The sequence below is a fragment of the Daphnia pulex genome, chromosome 2, assembly GCF_021134715.1.
Source record: "Daphnia pulex isolate KAP4 chromosome 2, ASM2113471v1".
In the NCBI taxonomy this organism is placed as follows: domain Eukaryota; kingdom Metazoa; phylum Arthropoda; class Branchiopoda; order Diplostraca; family Daphniidae; genus Daphnia; species Daphnia pulex.
The window spans coordinates 7422858-7436782 of NC_060018.1; the positions used below are offsets into that span (position 1 = coordinate 7422858).

General features: G+C 43.5%; 21 non-coding genes across 21 annotated transcripts; 11 read left to right on the forward strand and 10 right to left on the reverse strand.

The window, feature by feature from the left end:
- Window positions 1–5119: 5119 nt before the first annotated feature.
- On the reverse strand, window positions 5120–5192 carry Trnak-uuu. Its single transcript has one exon. It is a non-coding gene; the product is annotated as a tRNA-Lys (tRNA).
- Window positions 5193–5603: 411 nt separating this feature from the next.
- On the reverse strand, window positions 5604–5685 carry Trnas-uga. The gene has a single exon. It is a non-coding gene; the product is annotated as a tRNA-Ser (tRNA).
- A 117-nt stretch (window positions 5686–5802) lies between these two features.
- On the forward strand, window positions 5803–5886 carry Trnar-ucu. Its single transcript is given in 2 exon segments — window positions 5803–5839; window positions 5851–5886. It is a non-coding gene; the product is annotated as a tRNA-Arg (tRNA).
- Window positions 5887–6150: 264 nt separating this feature from the next.
- Trnai-aau lies at window positions 6151–6224 on the forward strand. The gene has a single exon. It is a non-coding gene; the product is annotated as a tRNA-Ile (tRNA).
- Window positions 6225–6329: 105 nt separating this feature from the next.
- Window positions 6330–6411, forward strand: Trnas-cga. The gene has a single exon. It is a non-coding gene; the product is annotated as a tRNA-Ser (tRNA).
- Window positions 6412–7046: 635 nt separating this feature from the next.
- Trnar-ccu lies at window positions 7047–7119 on the reverse strand. The gene has a single exon. It is a non-coding gene; the product is annotated as a tRNA-Arg (tRNA).
- A 506-nt stretch (window positions 7120–7625) lies between these two features.
- Window positions 7626–7698, reverse strand: Trnak-uuu. The gene has a single exon. It is a non-coding gene; the product is annotated as a tRNA-Lys (tRNA).
- Window positions 7699–8109: 411 nt separating this feature from the next.
- On the reverse strand, window positions 8110–8191 carry Trnas-uga. The gene has a single exon. It is a non-coding gene; the product is annotated as a tRNA-Ser (tRNA).
- Window positions 8192–8308: 117 nt separating this feature from the next.
- Window positions 8309–8392, forward strand: Trnar-ucu. Its single transcript is given in 2 exon segments — window positions 8309–8345; window positions 8357–8392. It is a non-coding gene; the product is annotated as a tRNA-Arg (tRNA).
- Window positions 8393–8656: 264 nt separating this feature from the next.
- Window positions 8657–8730, forward strand: Trnai-aau. The gene has a single exon. It is a non-coding gene; the product is annotated as a tRNA-Ile (tRNA).
- A 794-nt stretch (window positions 8731–9524) lies between these two features.
- Window positions 9525–9597, reverse strand: Trnar-ccu. The gene has a single exon. It is a non-coding gene; the product is annotated as a tRNA-Arg (tRNA).
- A 990-nt stretch (window positions 9598–10587) lies between these two features.
- On the reverse strand, window positions 10588–10669 carry Trnas-uga. The gene has a single exon. It is a non-coding gene; the product is annotated as a tRNA-Ser (tRNA).
- A 117-nt stretch (window positions 10670–10786) lies between these two features.
- Trnar-ucu lies at window positions 10787–10870 on the forward strand. The gene is given in 2 exon segments: window positions 10787–10823; window positions 10835–10870. It is a non-coding gene; the product is annotated as a tRNA-Arg (tRNA).
- Window positions 10871–11134: 264 nt separating this feature from the next.
- Trnai-aau lies at window positions 11135–11208 on the forward strand. The gene has a single exon. It is a non-coding gene; the product is annotated as a tRNA-Ile (tRNA).
- Window positions 11209–11285: 77 nt separating this feature from the next.
- Trnas-cga lies at window positions 11286–11367 on the forward strand. The gene has a single exon. It is a non-coding gene; the product is annotated as a tRNA-Ser (tRNA).
- A 635-nt stretch (window positions 11368–12002) lies between these two features.
- Window positions 12003–12075, reverse strand: Trnar-ccu. The gene has a single exon. It is a non-coding gene; the product is annotated as a tRNA-Arg (tRNA).
- Window positions 12076–12581: 506 nt separating this feature from the next.
- On the reverse strand, window positions 12582–12654 carry Trnak-uuu. The gene has a single exon. It is a non-coding gene; the product is annotated as a tRNA-Lys (tRNA).
- A 411-nt stretch (window positions 12655–13065) lies between these two features.
- On the reverse strand, window positions 13066–13147 carry Trnas-uga. Its single transcript has one exon. It is a non-coding gene; the product is annotated as a tRNA-Ser (tRNA).
- A 118-nt stretch (window positions 13148–13265) lies between these two features.
- On the forward strand, window positions 13266–13349 carry Trnar-ucu. Its single transcript is given in 2 exon segments — window positions 13266–13302; window positions 13314–13349. It is a non-coding gene; the product is annotated as a tRNA-Arg (tRNA).
- A 264-nt stretch (window positions 13350–13613) lies between these two features.
- Trnai-aau lies at window positions 13614–13687 on the forward strand. Its single transcript has one exon. It is a non-coding gene; the product is annotated as a tRNA-Ile (tRNA).
- A 77-nt stretch (window positions 13688–13764) lies between these two features.
- On the forward strand, window positions 13765–13846 carry Trnas-cga. The gene has a single exon. It is a non-coding gene; the product is annotated as a tRNA-Ser (tRNA).
- Window positions 13847–13925: the final 79 nt, after the last annotated feature.

Sequence of the window (13925 nt, forward strand, 5' to 3'; positions counted from 1 at the left end):
AGGATGTGAACGAAGATTAATGAACAATGATTAGGTGAGATGAAAATAAACGCATGAACAATGAGCAGTGAACGATGAATAATGAAACGACAATGAATTGAAATGACATGAAGATAAATCGGACGGGAGGATGGAATGTCGACTTGCGTCGTTTACTGAGGGGGTGGTGGAGGTTTGATGTAGCGTCGGCCCGAGCGGGTAACACCAAGGGCGGCCACAGGAGCATGTTGACCACTGCTGGCCGAAGGGGGCAACCAAACCATCCGGTCACGAACGGGAATGCGGGAAACAAATAAGCGAGCGGGTGAGGCTGGAATCTCTCGAACAGGGCGACTGGGCGCTTCAACAGAACGGACCGGCGTAGACCCTTGTTGAGCAGACGACTGGAACACGGAAGATTGTCCAGACGGAGTATTGACACCAGCGACTGGACGGGCCGTCCTTGCGACGGCTGACTGGACAGCCACTGTTGAACTTCCACTCGGCTGAACCGAAGCCGGCGGCTGAGTGGGTGGAACGACAACCGGGCCACGTGAAAATTGCGGACGGGAAGGTTGCATGGTCCGTTGAACGGCTGTCGGTCTGGTCGCGTTGTCGACGTTAATTGCCCAGCGTGTACGACGAAACATACGCCCATCAGTTAAGCGGACGATATAAGAGTGTGGTTCTGGGCACACCACATTTACGACACCAAGCTGCCACGTCCCTTTGATCAAGGCACGAACACGTTGTCCTACAGTCAACGCAGACGACCGAACACTCACTGGGCGGGGTTGAACAAACGCCGCCGTTTGTTGTCGACGAGACAACTCTTGACGTACAAACGACGCCGGCACCAGCTTTGGAGATAAGGACGCGTCGAGAAAAGGCAGCACACCACGAAGATTACGTCCTTGAAGTAGCACGGACGGGGCCGGTAATGAGCCGGACACCGGGGTTGAACGAATGGCTGCCAGCGCCTCCCACAGGGACTTTCCTTCAGCAAACATCTTCAGCAAAGTGCGTTTTACCGTTTGGATGTGTCGCTCAACCAGTCCGTTGGATTGGGCAAACTCGGGACTCGACGTCACTTGCTTGATGTTCAATGATGCACAATATTCACGGAACTCCGCACTGGAAAATTGAGTCCCGTTGTCAGACTCCAACTCCTCTGGCCGTCCAAAGTCACAGAAAAATCGTGACATCTCTTCAATGATGGCTGACGACGTTGTTGACTTAAGGGGAACGACACACGGCCATTTGCTGTATGAGTCCACCAGCAAAATATAGTTCACGCGCTCAAACTCGAACAAATCAGCAGACACCAGCTGAAAGGCGTAATCCGGAAGCCGGGCGGGATGTAACGGCAGCTTAGGGTTTCGACCACGGTTTTCTTGGCAAACCGAACAACTGGCCACCATATTTTTCACTTGATCCTCCCAACCGGGCCAGTACACTGCTGACTTCGCGCGTAAAACAGACTTCGTTTCACCGAAATGACCGTCGTGTATACCCTCCATGGTCTCGCGACGAAGGGACATTGGAACCACTAAACGACTGCCACACAATAAAACGCCTTCCACCATTGACAATTCGCTCCGCACCGACCAATACGGTTTGACTGAAGCCGGACACTGAGCACGCTTCTCAGGCCATCCTTTTTGAATCACCGTTTTCAAAAGTTGCAGAGTAGGGTCCAAGGCCGTGGCTTCGGCATAACGCTTCCGTGTGGATACGGACGTGACGAGACTATGAAGCACATGATGCACTTGGTCTTCACTATCCTGGGTGACGTCATCCGTGAACAAACGCGGCGAAGGTGCACGGCTCAAGGTGTCGGCGATGAAAAGTTCCTTGCCGGGCTTATATACAAGCCGAAAGTCGAACCTTTGCAGTTGAAGTCGCATCCGCTGGATCCTTGGGGAACAAGTTGCTATCGGCTTTTCCAGCAGACCAACAAGCGGTTTGTGGTCCGACTCAACTGTCACTTTTTGTCCATAAACATACTGCCGGAATCGCAGCAAACCAAACTGAACCGCCAACAGCTCCTTTTCTATTTGACAGTAACGTTTTTGCGTCTCGGTCAGTGACGTGGACGAAAAAGCCACCGGCTGGCCATCTTGCAACAACACTGCGCCAATGCCGATGGGCGAAGCATCCACTGATACCACCAACGGTTTGTAAACATCAAACAAACGTAAAACCGGCAATGAGGAAATGGCGGACTTGAGGGCACTCAAGGCTTGTTCTTGTTGGGCGTCCCACACCCATGCCGCATCCTGCTTTAACATGTCACGAAGAGGTCGCGTTAGAACAGCCAAGTCTTTACAAAATTTGTCCAAGTACGTTACCATCCCAAGTAAGCGTATCAAGCCATTCTTGTCCGTAGGAGCCGGCATCTTCACAATAGCTTCCACTTTTTCAGGATCAGGCTTCAAAGATCCATTTCCGATCACATGCCCCAACCAGGGAAGACTCTGAACAAAGAACTGACATTTCTTTAACTGCAACTTTAAATTCTTTTCTCGGCAACGTACCAGCACTCGGCGCAAATTACACTCCAGTTCCTCCATTGTTTCTCCCATCACCAAAAAGTCATCAAAGTAAATCAGCACTCCGAGCAGATCGCCGAACAGCTCCGACATGGCCTGAAGGTAAACTTCGGGAGCCGAGACGAGTCCAAACGGGAGCCGCAGGAAACGATATCTTCCTTTGGGTGTTGCCATGGTGCACAAATATGAAGAGCGGTCAGACAGGGGTATTTGGTAAAACCCAGACGCAGCGTCGAGGCTACAAAAATACTTTGCCTTACCAATCTTTCCAAACAGCTGTTCCACCGTCGGCACCATGAAGTGTTGCCGCTGTATAGCCTTGTTCAAGTCAGATGGATCAAGACAGATTCGGACGTCTCCATCAGGTTTTCCAACCACCAGCATTCTGCTCACCCACTCCGTCGGTTCGACTACTGGAGCAATGATGTTGTCAGCAACCATCTGATCCAGTTTGTCGAACACCTTTTTCTCCAAACTAAACGGAATACGACCCGCCGCCGACATCACCGGATCCACATGATTAGGGCCAGTTGTCAGACGTATTTCATGTTCAATGGGAAGCTTTCCAATGCCGTTGAACACGTCAGCAAACTCTTTCACGATTGGCGGCTGTAGCTGTGGCTGCGACACGGTGATGGAATGAACGCGCTTGATGAGCTTCATTAACTTGCACGCCGGAAGCCCTAAGATGGCTGGTTGACCAGGTTCATTAACCACCACAAATCGAAGAACATAGGCTATTCCACGACGAACCACTTGTCCCTTGTACACGCCCAGAACATTCAGATAACCACCATTTGCGCTGTAGTTTCTTACTCGAGGACCAGGTTCCAAAGGAGCACCATTCGGGCACACACTCGCATACAATTCATATGGCAACACATTACACGTAGCGCCCGAGTCAAGTTTAAAACGAATAGTTGCCTTTCCATCAACCGCCATATCTTCATACCACTCGTCCACTTTTTCTTCTGTGCAGGTGAGTTGATGAGTGACGTAATCTTCTCCCAAGAATCCGTTGGCTCCTGTCAACTGGCCATCAAAATCTTCCTCTTCGACGGCGTGCAACTGCTGTTGCATAAAAGTTCCGCGTTGTGCAGGCCGCATTGTCTGTTGTCGGGAATCCGTCGGAGGTGCAGGTGGTGGCGCCATCTTGCGAGGGTGTGACGTACCTTGTTGAGATCTCCCATTCGGACACCTATTTGCAAAATGGCCGACTTGTTGACACGAGAAGCACACCACTTTTGCTGCAGAACATTGATCTTTTCGATGACGTCTGCCACAATCCTTACAATTAACATACTGCTGCATGTTCCCGCCAGGTTGACGCGACTTGTTGTAAGAGCTCATGCCCTGCTTTCCTTTTGGCTGGCTGTCATGTAGGCGATGAACAGTAGACTCTCCTCGTGGCGCCATCTGGGTCAGTTTTGACGAAGCTGATTCACACGCGCGAACAATGTTGCAGGCCCCGGCCAACTTTAAGTCAGTTTCAAATAAAAGCTTTTCGCGCACATGTTCACTGGCTACGCCGAAAACAATTTGGTCTCGTAATATAGATTCAATAACCGCGGCCGTACCATAATTACACGACGACACCATACTGCGTAACTCCACCAGCCACGTGTCGAAAGATTCACCCGGTTGCTGGATACGACGATGTAAAAGAAAACGATCGAACACCTCGCTTTTTAGGGGCTCAAAATACGTCGTAAATGCAGTCAACACTTCAGCAATCTTCTTTGCATTGTCCGCTGTCAATGGTAACGTCTCATAAATCTTGACTCCCTCTCTTCCAAGCAGGGACAATAACACTCCAATCAAAACTTCCTCATCGTCCTCGTCCTTACGCGTGGCTTTAATATACCACTCGAACTGACGACGCCATTGCGCCCACTCCAAGGCCAAATTAGGCGCCGTGAACGCAAACGAATCAGGGAACTTCAAGCCTTGGGCCATGGCTGCACAATTTCAAACGTCGGAAACACAAATAAACGATAACCAGGACACATACGCAACAGAAAACGTTGAAATCAATCACGAGAATGGACGGATGCCCTCGATTGGCCTGGATACAGTTTAGTTGAACCACGTGCGAGAACGGATGCTTGAGATACAAACGGATAGCGTTGGTACGACAGAGGCGTAATTTCCACGTAATTACCACGAATCACCCCACAACCAGGGCTAGGGAACGACAATAACCAGTTCCAACTTAGTGTGAAACATCAAGAAACACACCACACGCGAGAAATTGAAAAATTACTCGAGCACTTCTGACACCATGTTGTAGTCTTGGTAGTCTGTGTGTGTCTGTGTATTCATAGTGCCGTCTGGGTGGACTCGACATGAGAGAGGACGATGCGAGGCCACCTAGTGGTAGACTTTACAACAATATCCGAATGTACTTCCTTTTGGTTCGCACTTTCTCTACATCGTAGGAATTAACGTAAAGAAACACCATGAGAACTCGTGTTGTCGTCTATGAACGTCTATGAATTCTGCCCATAATGGTGAATGATTTCAAACGATATTAACTTGATAATAAATGTTGGAAAACCAACAATACTAACTAAAATCAAAAGACTAGCCGCCCGATAAGGGACTTGAACCCTTGACCTCAGGATTAAAAGTCCCGCGCTCTACCGTCTGAGCTAACCGGGCTTAATAATTGGTATTGCAATAGTTTTCCGTTCGAGTTCATTTTTAAATTTTACGATTGCTTATAGATCTTTTACGGACGGAAGTACGGACGTTTTTCTATTCTTCGTAAACAAAATGGGTACACATTCTTTCATCCTATAATTTGTCTCTGACTACATTTTGTGTTTGTAAACTACACTCAAAGACCGCCATAATGCATTTCGGCACTGGTTCTGAAAAATAGACACGTTTCTGGAAACGCCAAGTAACAGGTCATGGCTCCACGGTTCCGAGATAGATCCCGGGACCTAGGATACCCATGACTGCACAGTTAATATTTGTAATCATGCGTAAATTTGAGATATTAGTAAACGATTGAAAATGAGTTGTTCCACTAGAAAATACTAGCATGTGAAACAAATGGCAATTCACCGCAGTTTGTAGGGTTCGAACCTACGCCCTCAGAGAGGAATAGATTTCAAGTCTATCGCCTTAACCACTCGGCCACAACTGCCCCAATTTTCAGACAATCTAGTAATAATATTTATTGGTTCACCAATATTTCCGTTTGACCTTACTGAAGAGCAGGTTAAATGAGAGATGCAAAATCCTAGCACTTTCTTTAAGTGTAGGTCGTGTGGCCTAATGGATAAGGCGTCGGACTTCTATGAAAGTAGGTATCCGAAAATTGCGGGTTCGAGTCCCGCCACGATTAATAGCATATGACGAAACTATTAGTTCATGATGAGTAGTAGTTAACCACAAACCATGGGGAATCATGTCAGATCAATAAAACTACAAATATATCTCGAACACTCAATGAATATCACTGGCTTGCATTGCCTTCACAGTGACGATTGAAATTGGCTGCTGATATAGCCTTGCTTGGTAGATACCTTAAATCATTCTCTCTAAAGACACACAGAGTATACCTAACTGATGATGAATGAACCTTTGATTAATATGTTAAAAATTTATTGGCCTGTTAGCTCAGTTGGTTAGAGCGCCGTGCTAATAACGCGGAGGTCATGAGTTCGATCCTCTTACGGGCCACTATAATTCTTTCATTTATCATAATTTCTTATTTCATAATTCATTAATATTTTCCACTCTAAAAAGGTACTGATACATTCGAAATATTTTGCTAAAATAGTGAATGCAGATATGGCCGAGTGGTTAAGGAGACTGACTCGAAATCAGTTTCCATCTTGGAGCGTAGGTTCGAATCCTACTATCTGCGTTTTGTGGCATTTTATTGGTAAATGTAACTACACAACATTTGATCAAGTGACGCCAGAAGTTATTTCTAGTCATTTTTTGGGAGAACATCCAAGTTTAAAATCAGTAGGGGAGTACACAGTGAGAGAAGAACGAAAGGTCTTTAGGTCTTTAGCATATGTGATGGCCCTGGACAAGACAAGACAAACTAAGCAACGGGGTGACCCTGGATAAGGCATGCTCTCAACAATGGTCCGTACGAGTGGTAAGAACAGTCAGGTCCATCGAAGTCGAGGTCTGTGATCGTAGGCCAGGTTTAGATAGTTTCTAAAAGTAGATGAGAGACAACAAGTACACGTTGCCGAGAATGCACCTTACCATCATGACCAGCGTCTTGAATTCAGCGCGTTGTTGCTCCAGGAACCAGTGAAGACGGCAGAGAAGGATGAGAGAGTCAGAGTTCACCTGTAAAACAGCAGAATAAGTTCCGCTGCCAAGTAATTGTCACTGGCAAAGGTTTCCAAGTTTAAGCATGCCATTTCAGCGATTTCCCAACACTTGGACCAATGAAAATTTTTGCTTGAAAACAGTAAAACAAAAGACAAGTAATTGCCAATTTAACGACGATTTTCGATGATTATAGTTTCGGTTGCTCGCTACCTCTGGCGAGACTCGAACTCGCAATCCCCGGCTTAGGAGGCCGGTGCCTTATCCATTAGGCCACAAAGGCTAAGTTATGTTGAATCTCCTATTCGAGGAATGACGTTATATTGCAAAGCTTTTTCCTAGAAGATAGCCAAACGTCCCATGTTATATAAACATACAGCGATTACCGTCTGTGGACATCGTCTCAATCTTGAAAACCATGTTTTTTGAATAATCTTAACTACAAACTCTATTTACAGCTTTCGAGTTCTATAACTGGACATACATTTACTATTGCAATTAGTTGTATCAAATATCAAGGCTTTCTACTCTCACAATGAGGGATACTCTTTCTCACTATCTCATTTCATTATTTGTGTATGTTCCACGACCTATATCCGAATGTACTTCCTTTTGGTTCGCACTTTCTCTACATCGTAGGAATTAACGTAAAGAAACACCATGAGAACTCGTGTTGTCGTCTATGAACATCTATGAATTCTGCCCATAATGGTGAATGATTTCAAACGATATTAACTTGATAATAAATGGTGGAAAACCAACAATACTAACTAAAATCAAAAGACTAGCCGCCCGATAAGGGACTTGAACCCTTGACCTCAGGATTAAAAGTCCCGCGCTCTACCGTCTGAGCTAACCGGGCTTAATAATTGATATTGCAATAGTTTTCCGTTCGAGTTCATTTTTAAATTTTACGATTGCTTATAGATCTTTTACGGACGGAAGTACGGACGTTTTTCTATTCTTCGTAAACAAAATGGGTACACATTCTTTCATCCTATAATTTGTCTCTGACTACATTTTGTGTTTGTAAACTACACTCAAAGACCGCCATAATGCATTTCGGCACTGGTTCTGAAAAATAGACACGTTTCTGGAAACGCCAAGTAACAGGTCATGGCTCCACGGTTCCGAGATAGATCCCGGGACCTAGGATACCCATGACTGCACATTTAATATTTGTAATCATGCGTAAATTTGAGATATTAGTAAACGATTGAAAATGAGTTGTTCCACTAGAAAATACTAGCATGTGAAACAAATGGCAATTCACCGCCGTTGGTAGGGTTCGAACCTACGCCCTCAGAGAGGAATAGATTTCAAGTCTATCGCCTTAACCACTCGGCCACAACTGCCCCAATTTTCAGACAATCTAGTAATAATATTTATTGGTTCACCAATATTTCCGTTTGACCTTACTGAAGAGCAGGTTAAATGAGAGATGCAAAATCCTAGCACTTTCTTTAAGTGTAGGTCGTGTGGCCTAATGGATAAGGCGTCGGACTTCTATGAAAGTAGTTATCCGAAAATTGCGGGTTCGAGTCCCGCCACGATTAATAGCATATGACGAAACTATTAGTTCATGATGAGTAGTAGTTAACCACAAACCATGGGGAATCATGTCAGATCAATAAAACTACAAATATATCTCGAACACTCAATGAATATCACTGGCTTGCATTGCCTTCACAGTGACGATTGAAATTGGCTGCTGATATAGCCTTGCTTGGTAGATACCTTAAATCATTCTCTCTAAAGACACACAGAGTATACCTAACTGATGATGAATGAACCTTTGATTAATATGTTATAAATTTATTGGCCTGTTAGCTCAGTTGGTTAGAGCGCCGTGCTAATAACGCGGAGGTCATGAGTTCGATCCTCTTACGGGCCACTATAATTCTTTCATTAAATATTTTCCACTCTAAAAAGGTACTGATAGATTCGAAATATTTTTCTAAAATAGTGAATGCAGATATGGCCGATTGGTTAAGGCGACTGACTCGAAATCAGTTTCCATCTTGGAGCGTAGGTTCGAATCCTACTATCTGGGTTTTGTGGCATTTTATTGGTAAATGTAACTACACAACATTTGATCAAGTGACGCCAGAAGTTATTTCTAGTCATTTTTTGGGAGAACATCCAAGTTTAAAATCAGTAGGGGAGTACACAGTGAGAGAAGAACGAAAGGTCTTTAGGTCTTTAGCATATGTGATGGCCCTGGACAAGACAAGACAAACTAAGCAACGGGGTGACCCTGGATAAGGCATGCTCTCAACAATGGTCCGTACGAGTGGTAAGAACAGTCAGGTCCATCGAAGTCGAGGTCTGTGATCGTAGGCCAGGTTTAGATAGTTTCTAAAAGTAGATGAGAGACAACAAGTACACGTTGCCGAGAATGCACCTTACCATCATGACCAGCGTCTTGAATTCAGCGCGTTGTTGCTCCAGGAACCAGTGAAGACGGCAGAGAAGGATGAGAGAGTCAGAGTTCACCTGTAAAACAGCAGAATAAGTTCCGCTGCCAAGTAATTGTCACTGGCAAAGGTTTCCAAGTTTAAGCATGCCATTTCAGCGATTTCTCAACACTTGGACCAATGAAAATTTTTGCTTGAAAACAGTAAAACAAAAGACAAGTAATTGCCAATTTAACGACGATTTTCGATAATTATAGTTTCGGTTGCTCGCTACCTCTGGCGAGACTCGAACTCGCAATCCCCGGCTTAGGAGGCCGGTGCCTTATCCATTAGGCCACAAAGGCTGAGTTATGTTGAATCTCCTATTCTAGGAATGACGTTATATTGCAAAGCTTTTTCCTAGAAGATAGCCAAACGTCCCATGTTATATAAACATACAGCGATTACCGTCTGTGGACATCGTCTCAATCTTGAAAACCATGTTTTTTGAATAATCTTAACTACAAACTCTATTTACAGCTTTCGAGTTCTATAACTGGACATACATTTACTATTGCAATTAGTTGTATCAAATATCAAGGCTTTCTACTCTCACAATGAGGGATACTCTTTCTCACTATCTCATTTCATTATTTGTGTATGTTCCACGACCTATATCCGAATGTACTTCCTTTTGGTTCGCACTTTCTCTACATCGTAGGAATTAACGTAAAGAAACACCATGAGAACTCGTGTTGTCGTCTATGAACATCTATGAATTCTGCCCATAATGGTGAATGATTTCAAACGATATTAACTTGATAATAAATGGTGGAAAACCAACAATACTAACTAAAATCAAAAGACTAGCCGCCCGAAGAGGGGCTTGAACCCTTGACCTCAGGATTAAAAGTCCCGCGCTCTACCGTCTGAGCTAACCGGGCTTAATAATTGATATTGCAATAGTTTTCCGTTCGAGTTCATTTTTAAATTTTACGATTGCTTATAGATCTTTTACGGACGGAAGTACGGACGTTTTTCTATTCTTCGTAAACAAAATGGGTACACATTCTTTCATCCTATAATTTGTCTCTGACTACATTTTGTGTTTGTAAACTACACTCAAAGACCGCCATAATGCATTTCGGCACTGGTTCTGAAAAATAGACACGTTTCTGGAAACGCCAAGTAACAGGTCATGGCTCCACGGTTCCGAGATAGATCCCGGGACCTAGGATACCCATGACTGCACATTTAATATTTGTAATCATGCGTAAATTTGAGATATTAGTAAACGATTGAAAATGAGTTGTTCCACTAGAAAATACTAGCATGTGAAACAAATGGCAATTCACCGCCGTTGGTAGGGTTCGAACCTACGCCCTCAGAGAGGAATAGATTTCAAGTCTATCGCCTTAACCACTCGGCCACAACTGCCCCAATTTTCAGACAATCTAGTAATAATATTTATTGGTTCACCAATATTTCCGTTTGACCTTACTGAAGAGCAGGTTAAATGAGAGATGCAAAATCCTAGCACTTTCTTTAAGTGTAGGTCGTGTGGCCTAATGGATAAGGCGTCGGACTTCTATGAAAGTAGGTATCCGAAAATTGCGGGTTCGAGTCCCGCCACGATTAATAGCATATGACGAAACTATTAGTTCATGATGAGTAGTAGTTAACCACAAACCATGGGGAATCATGTCAGATCAATAAAACTACAAATATATCTCGAACACTCAATGAATATCACTGGCTTGCATTACCTTCACAGTGACGATTGAAATTGGCTGCTGATATAGCCTTGCTTGGTAGATACCTTAAATCATTCTCTCTAAAGACACACAGAGTATACCTAACTGATGATGAATGAACCTTTGATTAATATGTTAAAAATTTATTGGCCTGTTAGCTCAGTTGGTTAGAGCGCCGTGCTAATAACGCGGAGGTCATGAGTTCGATCCTCTTACGGGCCACTATAATTCTTTCATTAAATATTTTCCACTCTAAAAAGGTACTGATACATTCGAAATATTTTGCTAAAATAGTGAATGCAGATATGGCCGAGTGGTTAAGGAGACTGACTCGAAATCAGTTTCCATCTTGGAGCGTAGGTTCGAATCCTACTATCTGCGTTTTGTGGCATTTTATTGGTAAATGTAACTACACAACATTTGATCAAGTGACGCCAGAAGTTATTTCTAGTCATTTTTTGGGAGAACATCCAAGTTTAAAATCAGTAGGGGAGTACACAGTGAGAGAAGAACGAAAGGTCTTTAGGTCTTTAGCATATGTGATGGCCCTGGACAAGACAAGACAAACTAAGCAACGGGGTGACCCTGGATAAGGCATGCTCTCAACAATGGTCCGTACGAGTGGTAAGAACAGTCAGGTCCATCGAAGTCGAGGTCTGTGATCGTAGGCCAGGTTTAGATAGTTTCTAAAAGTAGATGAGAGACAACAAGTACACGTTGCCGAGAATGCACCTTACCATCATGACCAGCGTCTTGAATTCAGCGCGTTGTTGCTCCAGGAACCAGTGAAGACGGCAGAGAAGGATGAGAGAGTCAGAGTTCACCTGTAAAACAGCAGAATAAGTTCCGCTGCCAAGTAATTGTCACTGGCAAAGGTTTCCAAGTTTAAGCATGCCATTTCAGCGATTTCCCAACACTTGGACCAATGAAAATTTTTGCTTGAAAACAGTAAAACAAAAGACAAGTAATTGCCAATTTAACGACGATTTTCGATGATTATAGTTTCGGTTGCTCGCTACCTCTGGCGAGACTCGAACTCGCAATCCCCGGCTTAGGAGGCCGGTGCCTTATCCATTAGGCCACAAAGGCTAAGTTATGTTGAATCTCCTATTCGAGGAATGACGTTATATTGCAAAGCTTTTTCCTAGAAGATAGCCAAACGTCCCATGTTATATAAACATACAGCGATTACCGTCTGTGGACATCGTCTCAATCTTGAAAACCATGTTTTTTGAATAATCTTAACTACAAACTCTATTTACAGCTTTCGAGTTCTATAACTGGACATGCATTTACTATTGCAATTAGTTGTATCAAATATCAAGGCTTTCTACTCTCACAATGAGGGATACTCTTTCTCACTATCTCATTTCATTATTTGTGTATGTTCCACGACCTATATCCGAATGTACTTCCTTTTGGTTCGCACTTTCTCTACATCGTAGGAATTAACGTAAAGAAACACCATGAGAACTCGTGTTGTCGTCTATGAACATCTATGAATTCTGCCCATAATGGTGAATGATTTCAAACGATATTAACTTGATAATAAATGGTGGAAAACCAACAATACTAACTAAAATCAAAAGACTAGCCGCCCGATAAGGGACTTGAACCCTTGACCTCAGGATTAAAAGTCCCGCGCTCTACCGTCTGAGCTAACCGGGCTTAATAATTGATATTGCAATAGTTTTCCGTTCGAGTTCATTTTTAAATTTTACGATTGCTTATAGATCTTTTACGGACGGAAGTACGGACGTTTTTCTATTCTTCGTAAACAAAATGGGTACACATTCTTTCATCCTATAATTTGTCTCTGACTACATTTTGTGTTTGTAAACTACACTCAAAGACCGCCATAATGCATTTCGGCACTGGTTCTGAAAAATAGACACGTTTCTGGAAACGCCAAGTAACAGGTCATGGCTCCACGGTTCCGAGATAGATCCCGGGACCTAGGATACCCATGACTGCACATTTAATATTTGTAATCATGCGTAAATTTGAGATATTAGTAAACGATTGAAAATGAGTTGTTCCACTAGAAAATACTAGCATGTGAAACAAATGGCAATTCACCGCCGTTGGTAGGGTTCGAACCTACGCCCTCAGAGAGGAATAGATTTCAAGTCTATCGCCTTAACCACTCGGCCACAACTGCTCCGATATTTCAGACAATCTAGTAATAATATTTATTGGTTCACCAATATTTCCGTTTGACCTTACTGAAGAGCAGGTTAAATGAGAGATGCAAAATCCTAGCACTTTCTTTAAGTGTAGGTCGTGTGGCCTAATGGATAAGGCGTCGGACTTCTATGAAAGTAGTTATCCGAAAATTGCGGGTTCGAGTCCCGCCACGATTAATAGCATATGACGAAACTATTAGTTCATGATGAGTAGTAGTTAACCACAAACCATGGGGAATCATGTCAGATCAATAAAACTACAAATATATCTCGAACACTCAATGAATATCACTGGCTTGCATTGCCTTCACAGTGACGATTGAAATTGGCTGCTGATATAGCCTTGCTTGGTAGATACCTTAAATCATTCTCTCTAAAGACACACAGAGTATACCTAACTGATGATGAATGAACCTTTGATTAATATGTTATAAATTTATTGGCCTGTTAGCTCAGTTGGTTAGAGCGCCGTGCTAATAACGCGGAGGTCATGAGTTCGATCCTCTTACGGGCCACTATAATTCTTTCATTAAATATTTTCCACTCTAAAAAGGTACTGATAGATTCGAAATATTTTTCTAAAATAGTGAATGCAGATATGGCCGATTGGTTAAGGCGACTGACTCGAAATCAGTTTCCATCTTGGAGCGTAGGTTCGAATCCTACTATCTGCGTTTTGTGGCATTTTATTGGTAAATGTAACTACACAACATTTGATCAAGTGACGCCAGAAGTTATTTCTAGTCATTTTTT